General features: G+C 44.2%; 1 protein-coding gene across 3 annotated transcripts in view; it reads right to left on the bottom strand.

Annotated features, from left to right (window-relative positions):
• Positions 1 to 8,261, bottom strand: part of GALNT6 (polypeptide N-acetylgalactosaminyltransferase 6) — a 195,452-nt gene extending 187,191 nt beyond the window's left edge. For all 3 annotated transcript variants that reach the window (XM_033937281.1, XM_033937282.1, XM_033937283.1), the window contains exon 1: positions 8,141 to 8,261. The gene's annotated coding sequence lies outside the window, so the exon portion shown is untranslated. The remainder of the gene's footprint in view (positions 1 to 8,140) is intronic.
• Positions 8,262 to 14,709: the final 6,448 nt, after the last annotated feature.

Raw genomic sequence — 14,709 nt, 5'->3', positions numbered from 1 at the left:
GAACTCCGGTCCTCGAGAGCCGTATTCCAGTCGGGTTTTCAGAATTTTCCCAATGAATATGCATGAGATCTATTTGCATGCACTGCTTTCAATGAATATTCATTGGGGAAATCCTAAAAACCCGAATGGAATACGGCTCTCAAGGACCGGAGTTCCCTACCCCTGCTAAGAGATCCTACATAGAGAATGACACTGTGACAAAATTTATAACCATCCCTGCGGGCAGTGGCATACCAAGGGGGGGGGAACGGTCCGCCTCAGGTGCAAGCCCTGAGGGGGTGCTCCCGGTCCGGTTCCCCTCCCTGCGTCCTGTTCAGCCCCTGACATCCGGGTCCCGTGTCTGGATTCCCCCCCCCCCCGGCCTCCCCACACCATTTACCTGGGGAAGCAGCCTGCAGCAAGATCGCGATGCCAGCGATCTTTGCGCTGCTTCGGCTCTGTTTTCTCCACCGCAGTCGGAGGAAACATAACCGAAGCAGCGCAAAGATTGCTGGCATCGCGATCTTGCTGCAGGCTGCTTCCCTAGGTAAATGGTGCGGGGAGGCCGGGCCGATGAGCAGTCCTTCGTCGTGGTCGTGGTGGGGGGGGGCGAGTGGTCCTTCGGGGGGGGGGGCGGCAGGCCTTCAGGGTGGGGTGGGCAGGCAGGCCTTGGGGGGGAAGACAGGCCTTAAGGGGGACATGCCTTCAAGGGAGGGACAGGCAGGCAGGCCTTCAAGGGGGGGACAGATCTTCAAGGGGGGACAGGCCTTCAAGGGGAACAGGCAGGCAGGCCTTCAAGGGGGGACAGGCCTTCAGGGGTGGGATGCAGACCTTTATGGGGGGGGAACAGGCCTTCAGGGGAGGGAGGCCCTGGTGTAAAAGTACACGGAGAGAAGGGGGGAGGGGTTCAAAGAGACATGCATATGCTGGACTTTGGGTGAGAAGAAATAATGGGTCTGAAAATAGAGGAGAGGGAGAGAGATGATGAACCATGGGTTTTAGGGAGGGAAGGAACAGAAAGGAAGAGAACTTGGACACAAAGGATGGTGTGGAGGGGGGGGATAGAGATACTGGTTAGGAAGGTAGTGGGGAAAAGAAAGGGAGAGATGGTGGACCCTGGGGTGGTGGGGAAGGAGGGAGAGATGCTGGATGAAAGGGTAGTTAAGAAAAGGTGGATCTGTGGAGGGAGACGATAAAAAGGAAAGATGCCAGACATCCGGGGGAGGGAAGGGAAACGGAAGGGGAGGACAGAGATGGCAGATGGATAGTTAGCATGGAGAAAGAAGAAAGAAGGAGACCCTGGCAAGCAAGTTATCAGAAGACAACCAGAGCCTTGGACCAACAAGATTTCAAAAATAACCAGACAACAAAAGATTTTATTTTCTGTTTTGTGATTACAATATGTCAGATTTGAAATGTGTATCCTGCCAGAGCTGGTGTTAGACCGCAAACGTGAGCTAGGATTTAACAGAGAGGAAAAGTCCTTTTTGTTTCTTTATTTTATTTACACCACAGCGCCAGTGTGGTTAGGAGAAGCCAAAGGGGGGGGGGGGGGGTGAAAAAGCTATAACATAAACCCACCAGGATGTTTGGAAAAAAAAAAAAAACCCCACCCAATTGGGCAGGAAAATCGAATCGATAAACCAATTCAATAGGCTGAATCGAATCGAAAGCTTTTTTCCTGAATCTGGCAGCACTAGTTTGCGCTACTGTCTTAGACTTTAGGACCTGGGATTGGGGAGAGATGGCATCCTTCAGTACTTTATAATGCAAGTGAAACGAGGATTTGGTCAGACTTTTGAAGGGTCTGCAGAAGAAAAATATTGTATAGGCCAGGGACATGAGACAGCAGGAAATGGGAACTTTTCTTCCTTCTATTTTTGTGAATGGAAAGGCTGAGGATGTCAGAGAGTTCAGCTAAAATATGTGCTTTATAAGAAAATATAATAATATGTTTTATAAAGTTTATAGCATTGCTGGCCTACCCGGTGAGGTGTTCCTAGTGGTGGTGGTGGCAGCGTGTCAATGTGTTGAGAGGAAGAGGTGGTCTCCGAAATTCCGCTGAGCAAACTCCGGGCCCATTTCCACCCCCCAGTTAGTCCACTCCACTCAACTGGTTCACACACTGAGTGGGTCTTTGGGTGTTCTTCCTGGGTAGTTGTTTTAGGATCTCTTATAGTGGTTTGTCAGTATCTCCTTCTGGTCCAAGGAAGGAAACTTTGTTAACCTTAGCATTGACCTTCAGAATATGTTTGTAACAGCGCTGCTTGTGTGGCATTAGGCTATGTATGATCGAAAGAAAAAAACAGACCTTTGCACATTTTTGCACTATATGGTGGGTGTATGAGGAGATTCACATTTCCTGCACAGCTAAGTCCGTGCGAAGTTACCTTGTGCTGTATTTGACATCTAGCAAGGTCTCTGTTTGGAAGGAAAGATCTAAACTTAAAAATGAAGTGGCCAGAAGTTATGGTAAAAGCAGATAGTGTAGCTGGTTTTAAGAAAGATTTGGACAAATTTCTCGAGGAAAACATAGTCTGTTATTAAGACATGGGGGATGTGTCTGCTTGCCCTGGATCGGTAGCACAGAATGTTGCTACTCTTTGGGTTTTGACCAGGTATTAGTGACCTGGATTGGCTACCATGAGAATGGGCTACTGGGCATGATGGACCATTGGTCTGACCCAGTTAGGCTATTCTTATGTTATGTTCTCATCTGTAGGGGCCTTTGTTTTCACTTCTTATTTTAATGTATTTTTTTCTGAGAACTTATCAGTGTTTTTTATAATGGGAACAAAAATGGAAGAAAATTAATGTGTGTGGAATGGGGTGGGTAACTAATTTCTTCAGCTAAATAATTCAATCCACCTCAGCCAGACATAGGAGAACTCACGCACCATTCACACACCCTCCAACCAAAAACGTCAAAAGAAAAAAACAGTTTGACAACCTCCTAGCCATTCGAGCTGCAACACTCGACCCCCAACTCTACAACCTATTGACCTCGACCACAGACTACAAAACCTTCAAAAAAGAAATAAAAACCCTTCTATTCAAAAAACACATAAAACCGAACTAACACAATCAGAACTGTCCCAAGCATCACCTGCAATTACTCCATATGTACTTCTGATGTCATGACAATTCAGATACAATTTATGTTATGTTATGTTATGTTTGGAATAATGGTTACATATATGAGGTTCAATAAAAGAAAATTTTCACTGCCTTTTTCTATTCTGACCATTTATTCCATTTCATGGTCATTACAAAAAATATTTTTTTACATGGGGTGGGGTATCAAAAAAATGATGGGCCCCGGGTGCCTCTACCCTAGGTACACCACTCCCTGCGGGAAACAATCCCGTTCTTCTATACCAGCATTCTTCAATGCAAGGCTTGAGGGTCTGTGTTTGTGCCCATTCATACTCCGATTCTACCCTCTCTCCTTAAAGAATGACATGGAGATGGTTTCCCATGGTTATCCACAGTGACGGGAATGGTGATGAATTTTGTCACTGTGTCATTCTCTAATCCCACAGTCTCTGTCTCCACCACTTCTTCCGGGAGGTTGTTCCCACATTTACCATCCTATCTGTAAAAATGTATTTTCTTAGATTACTCCCGAGCCTACACCTCTTAACTTCATCCTAGACCAGGGGTAGGCAATTCTGGTCCTCGAGAGCCACGGGCTGGTCAGGTTTTCAGGATATCCACAATGAATATGTATGAGATGGATTTGCATGCACTGCCTCCTTGAGATGCAAATCTATCTCATGCACATTTATTGTGGATTTCCTGAAAACCTGCCTTTGGCTCTCAAGGACTGGAATTGCCTACCCCTGTCCTAGACAATATGTTAAACATTATCTAAGGTTTCAGATAGCTATCTGCTATCAGTGATCCAAGGAAAAGGAGTAGAAAAGTTTTGTATTTTCTCTGTTCTTTGCAATAACTCAGCATGCAGTAAAACCTTGGTTTGCAAGCATAATTCGTTCCGGAAGTATGCTTGTAATCCAAAGGAACTATCAAACAGGATGGTGAAAAATATATCAAAAATGTGAAAACAAGAACTACAAACGGTTGATAATCAAAGATAATCCTAAATGGAAGAAAAGATCTCAGATAAACCACTAAGGGAACATGTGTTTTTTCTCCCTTAATTATGTGGTATAGGGTTTCTTTCATCGATCAAAAAAACCTCCATTAATAGCAAATAGCTAGCCATTATATTCATTTATTTAGTTTTTAACTTTTAAACTTGGGATGAATTAAATCCACACGAGAAATTCAGCTTGTTTCCTGATGAAGCCCTTCTTCGGGTGAAACGGGACCCGTTGAGAGTGAATTTAGAGAGGGTTGTGCTATGAGCGTATTGTGCTATACCAGTTTGATTTGCCTATGAGCACGTTGCACTTTACTGGCTCTCTGGATCTGTTTTTACAGATAAGTGTTCTTCTATAGTTTATTATTAGTAGCAGCAGTCATACTGTGCAATATTAACCAGCATTATGCACTTTATCTTCTTTTTCGTGCAATTTTTCAGCGCTGATACTCCTGCACTTTATTGAAGCACTCGAGCACTTTAACCCTTCTCTTCAACTGCAGAGAAGTAATTTTCTTTTCTGCTGTTTATTTATATATGATTGTCATTTCAAAATAAAATATTATATAAGCCGCCATTAATTTAAATATAAAAAAGTTTAAAAGTTAAAAAATAAATAAATGAATATAATGGCTAGCTATTTGCTATTAATGGAGGTTTTTTGATCGATGAAAGAAACCCTATACCACATAATTAAGGGAGAAAAAACACATGTTCCCTTAGTGGTTTATCTGAGATCTTTTCCTCCATTTAGGATTATCTTTGATTATCAACCGTTTGTAATCCAAAGGACTCATCTTCAACTACAAACTACAAAACCTTCAAGAGAGATACTAAAACCATACTCTTCAAAAAATACATAAAACCTATCCAGCACGACCAATCCCAACCCAACATCCAACACTCTCTATACCCTTAATACTCTCTAATATTCTTCTATTTACCAAATGTTAACTAAAACCCCAAAATTCACCCTATTCCTATCTCCTAAAGACTTCTACTTCCCGTTGGTAACTCTTTTACCTGACATTTTTATTATCTTTAAAAAAAAAAAATTTATGTCATCGCTTATTCTATTCCTTCAAATTTTTAATGTAATTCTTGTTTTAGTTTGGATGTAATCCGCCTTGAACTGCAAGGTAATGGCGGAATAGAAATCACTAATGTAATGTAATGTAATGTAAACCAAAGCAAATTTCCGCATAGGAAATAATGGAAACTCAGACAATTCATTCCACAACCCAAAAACTTTTAATACAATTTATATAATACATTATGATCAAGTTGCTGTTTTGGCATACACTTAGGTTCCTAAGGTTATAATATCGTATTCATAGATAGTGATTTCAAGGGTTTCAGTTCTGTAGAGTAGACCTTTGATTGAGTCTAATTTAGGTTGCATCCCTCATTGGGATTTGTGAAGAGCTATGTTTTCCGTTGTTTTCTGAAGACAGTATATGGAAGAGAGTGTGGCATAGTGGTTAGAGCTACAGTCTCAGCACCCTGAGGTTGCGGGTTCAAACCCTGTGCTGCTCCTTGTGACCCTGGGCTACTTAATCTTCCACTGCCCCCAGGTGCATTAGATATATTGTGAACCCACTGGGACAGACAGGGAAAATGCTTGAAGTACCTGTATTTAAACTGCTTTGACTATGGTAGTAAAAACTACGAAAAGGCAGTACACAAATCCCTTTCCCTATATTTAATAGTAGTTTGAATCATTGTGGGAAGAGAGTTCCAAACTTTTGTTGTTTGATAATTAATTTGCAGTGGGAGCTCTTATATTTCATGCCTTTTAGTGATGGAAACAATATCACTGGATGATTAGTAGTTTTGCCTAATAGTTCTGTGAATCTGGGAAAGCCATCCAAGACATCTCCATAAAGAGATTTTAAGGCTATGGGGCTCAGAAAAAAAAAAACACATCCAGATGACCAAAATCCAGCACTTGGATGTCCTAAAAGCTGGGGTGTCCAAATGCTGAATTCAAGCAGGGACAGTTTTCCTCTTCTTTGAGACTGTATAGCGCTGCATCCGTCTGGTAGCGCTATAGAAATAATTAATAGTAGTAGTAACTTTCTGGACATCCAGCAGAACTTCTAAGCTGCTGTGCATCCAGAGCTCAAAGAGGTGTGTTGGGAGGCGTGTTATGGATGGGCTTAGACCAGGATGTCCTGTAACGATAATCAAAGCTTTCCCAGGACATCCTAGATGGAACTTTGATGCCCGGAGTTAGACCTGTCATAGATGCATCTAAGTGCCCCAAAAGTGTACAAACTGACCAGATAATCACTGCCCTACACTCCCCTAATGCATAGACCCCCCCTCCCACCCCCAAAATATTCTATTTAAAGAGTACATACCTATCTTGTAGAATAGCAGCATCTGGTATAGGAAAGCCTAGTACGACATTACACAGGTGTCTTAAGAAGCACGGTGGATGGGCTAGTGAGCCATAGAGAGGAGGACCCAGGCCCATAAGACACTGTAACCACTACGTTTATGGTGGAAAGTGAGAGGCCAGTAAAACCCACCAAAATCCTACTCTACTTCCACACAGATGCTACCTGCAGCCATAAGGGCTATTGGGGTGGGAGACAGGTGGGTATAGTAGGTTTTGGGAGAGTTTTGGAGGGCTCACCCCTAAATTCTAAGGGTTTTTTGGCAAGATGCACATGTGGCACCCTTTATGTGAAGTTCACATAAAGGGTCCCACTGCTCTGTTGGTATGCCTGTGTAGCCAGTCTAATACAATGATGGCCCTTCCCACATCCAAATAGTCTGCCTTAGATGCTTGGACACATCTGTGGTCAAAAATGCTACATAAAGTTATAAGTATTGTCAGCCAAAGATGTCCAAGTGGGCAGTCTTTCAGAAAAAGGTTCAGACGTCCAGGATGTTTGAAAAAAGCTGTTTTTCCATATCCAACTTTGGACATCTAGTTGTAAATGCACAAAGCTGGACTTGGACACATTATGAAAAATGTCCCTCTTTGCAGCATACTTTGAAATCAATCCATTTTTCTATTGGGGAGCCAGTGCAATTCTCTGAGTAGCTGTGTGACATGATCCAATATCCTCAATTTAGTTCCAAAGCCGTGAACTACTTACTTTTTAGTTCTTCTTAGTCATGGCCTTGATGTCCCAGTTCAAAGCCTCTGATCTATCTCTGTTTACCTTGGCTATATTATAAGCTGCAAGGAGAATGGACTATATACAGTATTATGTGCTTTTTTTTTTTAAATACAGAATTGTGAATATCTACAGTAGTCATAATTCAACCACCATGGATCTTGAGCATGGCCATAAATGTTACCATCTCAAGATAAGTAGGACTCCTTCCCCTACTGGCCCAGGGGCAGAAACCAGGTCCTTCCACATGGCAGTGCACAGACAGCCAAATCAACCAAAAGTAGGGGGGGGGGGTCAAGTCAAAGAGTTTGAATAAAAGTTTTTTGAGTGGAAAACGTATCCATCTGACCCCTGCTCCTGTTTCATTAGGTCCAGTCCCTGCCTGGGGGGGGTCTCTTTGCCTTTTGGCTTTCTTTAACCAGCGCACAGACAGCCACAAGCCAGTCCTTATTTCTGCCAGTGTTAACACTGCTGGCAAGTTATTAAGCTATTCTTAATTATTTAAACAACTTGGTCTTCCACCTCACTATAAAACACTTTGGGACAGATATCATATGTAACTAAGCATTTTTCGCACAAAATAGGAAAATCCCTTCAATGCATCTGGCTTGAGTCATAATTCACAAAATACTAAAATAAAACTGATTTTTCCCCACAGATAAGACTTGAAGAATAATTTTTAAATACCACTTCTTCACACAACTTTTTTTTTTTTTTTTTTTTTAACACCACCACTGGAATAATCCGAATACATGTTTAACTTTAAGGATTTAAAACTCCCCTTCCCTCTCACATCAGCACAGAAATAAAACAGGTGAAGACTCTCGTCAGTAAACTAATTCCCTCGTGTACGAATCGGAAGGGCTCACTTTGCTTCTTAAGGAAGGTAGAAACGACTTCCTCTCTGAATGGAAAAGCAGCCTACCTGTCTCTTAAGTCCGGATCTGGCGGTGTTAGGGGCGAGAGTGGGTGGAGGAGAGCGGTGACCTTGGGACGGGCAGGATGCTGCTCTCAGTTTCGAGAGTTTAACACGTAGCACCTCTCCGGCTGCCCTCTCATCAGGAAATGCGGCGGTCTGTCTCTCTCGCTCCTCTCACACACGCCTCAGTCGGGGAAGGAGGCGCCACCGGAGAAGGCTCAGAAGTCTTTCACCTGGTGGGAGGGAGCGGGGACTCAGTAACAGCAAAGGGGCAGCTAGCTTGAACGGGTGTATCCAGCTGGAGGAAAGGCCGGCGCTTCCTCCTAGTGCCCCTGCTAGAGGATACCAGAGACTCGGGGCTTCGGCCTCTAAACCCCCAACTTGTCCATCGACTAGATTGTAAGCTCTACTGATCAGGGACTATCTCCTGAATGTTTTAATGTACAGCTAGCAGCGCGGAGAAGTAGTAACTTAGCAATAGAAGGGGTTTTGGTAGACCAGTGGCGTACCTAGGGTTTGTGGCACCCAGGGCCCATCATTTTTTTGACACCCAGCCCCTATAAAAAAAATATTTTTTGTAATAACCATGAAACGGAATAAATGGTCATAATAGAAATAGGCAGTGAAAATTTTCTTTTATTGAACCTCATATATGTAACCATTATTCCTAACATAACATAACAAATTATGTCTGAATTGTCATGACATTAGAAGTACATATGGAGTAGTTGCAGGTGATGCTTGGGACAGTTCTGATTGTGTTAGTTTGGTTTTATGTGGTTTTTGAATAGAAGGGTTTTTATTTCTTTTTTGAAGGTTTTGTAGTCTGTGGTCAAGGTCAATAGGTTGTAGAGTTGGGGGTCGAGTGTTGCAGCTCGAATGGCTAGGAGGTTGTCGAACAGTTTTTTTCTTTTGACATTTTTGGTTGGAGGGTGTGTGAATGATGCGTGAGTTCTCCTATGTCTGGTTGAGGTGGATTAAATTATTTAGCTGAAGAAATTAGTTATTCCCCCCCCCCCATTCCACACACATTAATTCTCTTCCATTTTTGTTCCCATTATAAAAACACTGATAAGTTCCCAGAAAAAAATACATTAAAATAAGAAGTGAAAACAAAGGCCCCTACAGATGCGAGCATAACATAAGAATAGTCTAACTGGGTCAGACCAATGGTCCATCATGCCCAGTAGCCCATTCTCATGGTAGCCAATCCAGGTCACTAGTACCTGGTCAAAACCCAAAGAGTAGCAACATTCCATGCTACCGATCAATGGCAAGCAGACACATCCCCCATGTCTTAACAAGCTATGGACTTTTCCTCCAGGAATTTGTCCAAACCTTTCTTAAAACCAGCTATGCTATCTGCTTTTACCATAACTTCTGGCCACTTCATTTTTAAGCTTAGATCTTTCCTTCCAAACAGAGACCTTGCTAGATGTCAAATACAGCACAAGGTAACTTCGCACGGACTTAGCTGTGCAGGAAATGTGAATCTCCTCATACACCCACCATATAGTGCAAAAATGTGCAAAGGTCTGTTTTTTTTTTTTCTTTCGATCACTACATAGCCTAATGCCACACAAGCAGTGCTGTTACAAACATATTCTGTAGGTCAATGCTAAGGTTAACAAAGTTTCCTTCCTTGGACCACAAGGAGATACTGACAAATCACTGGAAGAGATCCCAAAACAACTACCCAGGCACAACACCCAAAGACCCACTCAGTGTGTGAACCAGTTGAGTGGAGTAGACTAACTGGGGGGTGGAAATGGGCCCGGAGTTTGCTCAGCAGAATTTCTCAGACCACCTCTTCCTCTCAACACATTGACACGCTGCCGCCACCACCACCACTAGGAACACCTCACCAGGTAGGCCAGTAATGCTTATAAACTTTATAAAACACGTTATTATATTTTTTTATAAAGCACATATTTTGACTGACCTCTCTGACATCCTCAGCCTTGCCATTCACAAAAATAGAAGGAAGAAAAGTTCCCATTTCCTGCTGTCTCATGTCCCTGGCCTATACAATATTTTTCTTCTGCAGACCCTTGAAAAGTCTGACCAAATCCTCGTTTCACTTGCATTATAAAGTACTGAGGATGCCATCTCTCTCCAATCCCAGGTCCTAAAGTCTAAGATAGTAGCACAAACTAGTGCTGCCCGATTCAGGGGAAAAAATTTTTTGAGTCGATTCAGCATATTGAATTGGTTTATCAATTAGATTTTCCTGCCCAATTGGGTGGGGGGGGGGGGGTTGTTTTTTTTTTTTTTCAAACATCCTGGTTGGTTTATTTTATAGCTTTTCACCCCACTTTGGCTTCTCCTAACCATACTGGCACTGTGGTGTAAATAAAATAAAGAAACAAAAAGGACTTTTCCTCTCTCTGTTAAATCCTAGCTCACGTTTGCGGTCTAACACCAGCTCTGGCAGGATATACGTTTCAAATCTGACATATTGTAATCACAAAACAGAAAATAAAATTAGTTTTTCTACCTTTTGTTGTCTGGTTATTTTTGAAATCTTGTTGGTCCAAGGCTCTGGTTGTCTTCTGATAACTTGCTTGCCAGGGTCTCCTTCTTTCTTCTTTCTCCGTGCTAACCATCCATCTGCCATCTCTGTCCTCCCCAGGAGGTCTGGCATCTTTCCTTTTTTTATCTCCCTCCACAGATCCACCTTTTCTTAACTACCCTTTCATCCAGCATCTCTCCCTCCTTCCCCACCACCCTATGGTCCTCCATCTCTCCCTTTCTTTTCCCAACTACCCTCCTATCCAGTATCTCTATCCTCCCATCCACACCATCCCTTGTGTCCAACTTCTCTCCTTTTCTGTTCCTTCCCTCCCTAAATCCATGGTCCATCATCTCTCTCCCTCTCCTCTATTTTCAGACCCATTATTTCTTCCCCCCCAAAGTCCGGCATATGCACGTCTCTTTGAACCCCCCCTTCCCTCCGTGTACTTCTACACCAGGGGCCCCCTTCCCCTGAAGGCCTGTCCCTCCCCTTAAAGGTCTGCATCCCACCCCTGAAGGCCTGCATCCTCCCCGAAGGCCTGCCTGCCTGTCCCGCCCCCTTGAAGGCCTGTCCCCCCTCTTGAAGGCCTGCATCCCCCCTGAAGGCCTGGCTGCCTGCCCCACCCTGAAGGCCTGCTCGTCCCACCCCCACCCCGAAATACTGCTCAGGCCCCCACCCCGAAGGATTGCTGACCCCTCTGGCCTCCCCACACCATTTACCGTATAGAAGCAGCCTGCAGCAAGATCACGATGCCTGTGATCTTTGCGCTGCTTCGGTGCTGTTTCCTCCACCGTGATCCCGCCCTTCCTCTGATGTCAGAGGAGGGGGTGGGACCGCGGGGCAGGATTCAGCACCGAAGCAGCACAAAGATCGCTGGCATTGTGATCTTGCTGCAGGCTGCTTCTATACGGTAAATGGTGCGGGGAGGCCAGGGGGGAAGCGAGATGCCGGGGGGGACTAGACGCCAATGACTCCAAGGCCAGGAGCACCCGCCTCATGGCTTGTACCTGGGGTGGACTGCTTCCCCCCCCCTTAATATGCCTCTGTGGTAGACTCTCCTTTATTATTTTACTTTACATTTCTTCTATTTAAATGCTATTTTAGTTCTTACTGTTTAATGAGAAAAGAAGAACTGGAAGGGCACTTCCTTCTCTACTGCCATCAGTCTGAGCTTGCAGAGATCTCACTCCGAGTTTCAGACACCACATTCTGTTACTCTGGGACTTTCAGTGTAAGAAGTTAAAACTACAAACTTCACACTACAGTAAGGCAGATTCATTCATAAACTAAGCCTAGCTAAATGTGTCTTTTGCCTGTAGGGCTGACTCAAACCACTAGGTAAGACTAGGTCAAGGGCAGGCAACTCCGGTCCTCGAGAACTGGAGCCAGGTCAGGTTTTCAGGATATCCACAATGAATATGTATGAGATGGATTTGCATGCACTGGCTCCTTAAGATGCAAATCTATCTCATGCATATTTACTGTGGATATCCTGAAAACTTGACCTGGCTCTGGCTCTCGAGGACCAGAATTGCCTACCCCTGGACTAGGTGGTTGCCTTTGGCAAGAGTCAAAGCAAAGCAATAGGTCCTGACAGCCACACAAACTCAATGGTCTCCACTAATTTTTAAATGAGGGCCATTTTAGGTCCAAAAGGGCTAAAGGAGAACAGACAACTTTCTTCCTACTTGGGGCCATGATGCCAACAGCGCTTTAACAGAACACCTGGCCTTGGTCATACAATGCAGAACACAGATAACCCCTATGCAAATATAGAACTGCAAACTAAGGTGTGGAAGAGGTTCTACCATGGCCCCGGGTGACAAATGCTCTGATTCTCATAGGAATTCTATCAGTGTTGGAGCATTTAGCACTTTGGCCCATGATAGAAACCTGTACCTTGGCTTAGTAAAAGGGGGTGGGGCAAATGCCTTATTATACACAAACGTCCTAAGATGCCCAACTCTGCATGCAGTACAACACCAGAGAAATAGAAACAAATGCAATTCTTCCTGAACAGTGCAAAATATAGATAACGAATGTAAAGTCTCAAAACTGGCATGTTTCAATCACTGAACTGAAAATAAAATCATTTTGCCTATCTTTGTTGTCTGGTGATCTTATTTTTCTAATCATCTTTTCCCAGTCTCTGGCTGCACTTTCTTCTGTCTGTGCTCTTAACTGTTATTTGCTGGTTTTCTTTCCTTCATTATCTGCCCTATGTCCATCTTTATTCCAAAACAAATAAGGGGTATAGCGGAGTATATCTTTCTGGGGGGGTGAATCTATATCCATATTTGGCATTAACTTTTAACATTCAACTTTTTCCATTTTTCTGATTCCTTTTCAATCTGTCTATTTTTCCATGTCTTCCCTTCCTCTCCATCCATGTGCACCATCTCTTCTCTCTCTGCCTTTCCCCACTACTCCATTCATGTGCACCATCTCCTCCCTCTTTCTCCCCTATTCCCATCAATCCTAAACAGTATTTCTTCCATCTCTCTTCCCTTCCCCTCTCTCTCCATCCCTGTGCACCATCTCTTCTCTCTCTCTCCCCCTCCCGTGTTCTGACATCTCTGTCTTCCCCCTTTCTATGATTTGGCATCTTTCTTCACTATTCCCACAGCCTAGCATCATTATCACCTCCATCCCTTCCCTCCTCTGTGGTCTGACATCTCTCTCTTCCCCTTATCTAGCATCTCTTTCTCCTTCCTTCCCCCTCCTCTTGGTTTGACATCTCTTCCCCACCCCTCCCATGATCTGGTATCACTTTCTTCTCCTTCCTGCAGTCTGGCAAATCTCTCTCCCCTTCTTCCCTTCCCTCCTACCATGGTCTGGCATCTTTCTCTCCTTCCCTTCCCCTTCCAGAGGTCAGACATCTCTATCCTTCCCTTCCCCTTTTCCCATGGTCTGGTATCTGTCTCTTCTGCAGTCTGGCATCTCTCCCCTCCTTCCCTTCCCTACTGTGGTCTGGCATCTCTCTTCCCTTTTTTATTCTCTGGCATCTCTCTCTCCTTCCTTCCCTCCCCTTCCTGTGGCCAATCTTCCTCCTTCCCTTCCACCCTTCCCGTGGTCTGCTATCTCTCTCCACTCCTTCCCTTCCCTTTCCCCTCCTGTGATCTAGCATCGCTGTCCTTTGTCTTCCCCTTCCCTTTCTTTCCACAGAGGTCTGTCATCTCTGTAGTACCCTCTTCCTTCCTCCATTGAAATCACTTTCTTACCCTTATTTTGCTAGTGCTGCACTCTTTGAGCCACAGGCAGCATAAGTAAGGTAAAAATGCTGCCTTTGGCAGCTCTGGAAGCTTTTCCTTTGCTACATCTTCCTACTGCGGGGACAGGAAGATGTAGCAAAGGGAAAGCTTCCGGGGCTGCCGAAGGCAGCATGTTTACTTTACTCATGCTGCCTGTGGCCCAAAAAGTGCAGCACTAGAAAAAAAAAAAAAAGGTAAAAAATGTACCAGATCCTGCTGGGGTGTGTGTGTGAAATTCTGGACTCTTCAAGAAATCCCTGAAAAAGGCTCAATACCATGAGTACCTTCCTTCTTCCAATCTTCTCCCTAACCCACTGATACTACCTGACCCACTCTTGGAAATGACATGTGATCTTACTTTGTAACCCTCCATTTATAACTCTTTTTGAAATCCACCTTGAACCGCAAGGTAATGGCGGAATAGAAATCTCGAATGTAATGTAATATTTCCCAGGCCACCATTGGCTCATGAGAATTGCAATGAAGACCACTGCACTAGCACATCATTTTACCTCCAGGAAAAGCTAGCACACACATACATACAAAGTTTAATAATTTTTAAAAAAGGGCTGTCCCTAATTCAGGGCCAGTGTTAGATATAGTGGGACCCAGGGCAGAAATTAAGGAGGGGACCCCAAATCCCCCTTCTCCCTGCCTCTCCCCCAATTTCTCTACCAATCAAATACCCTCCCATCCAGCACCCTTCCTCCTCCTCCTTCCCTTCCCTCCCCTCCCCACCCTGGGTCCACAATATGCCCTCCCATCCAGCTCTCCATTTAAAATTCAGCTGCTCCGGGGAGCTCCTGTGG

Source organism: Geotrypetes seraphini, chromosome 3 (genome assembly GCF_902459505.1).
Source record: "Geotrypetes seraphini chromosome 3, aGeoSer1.1, whole genome shotgun sequence".
Lineage (NCBI taxonomy): Eukaryota > Metazoa > Chordata > Amphibia > Gymnophiona > Dermophiidae > Geotrypetes > Geotrypetes seraphini.
The sequence above is the reverse complement of the archived record's forward strand: the minus strand, read 5'-3'. Positions and strand labels throughout refer to the sequence as shown.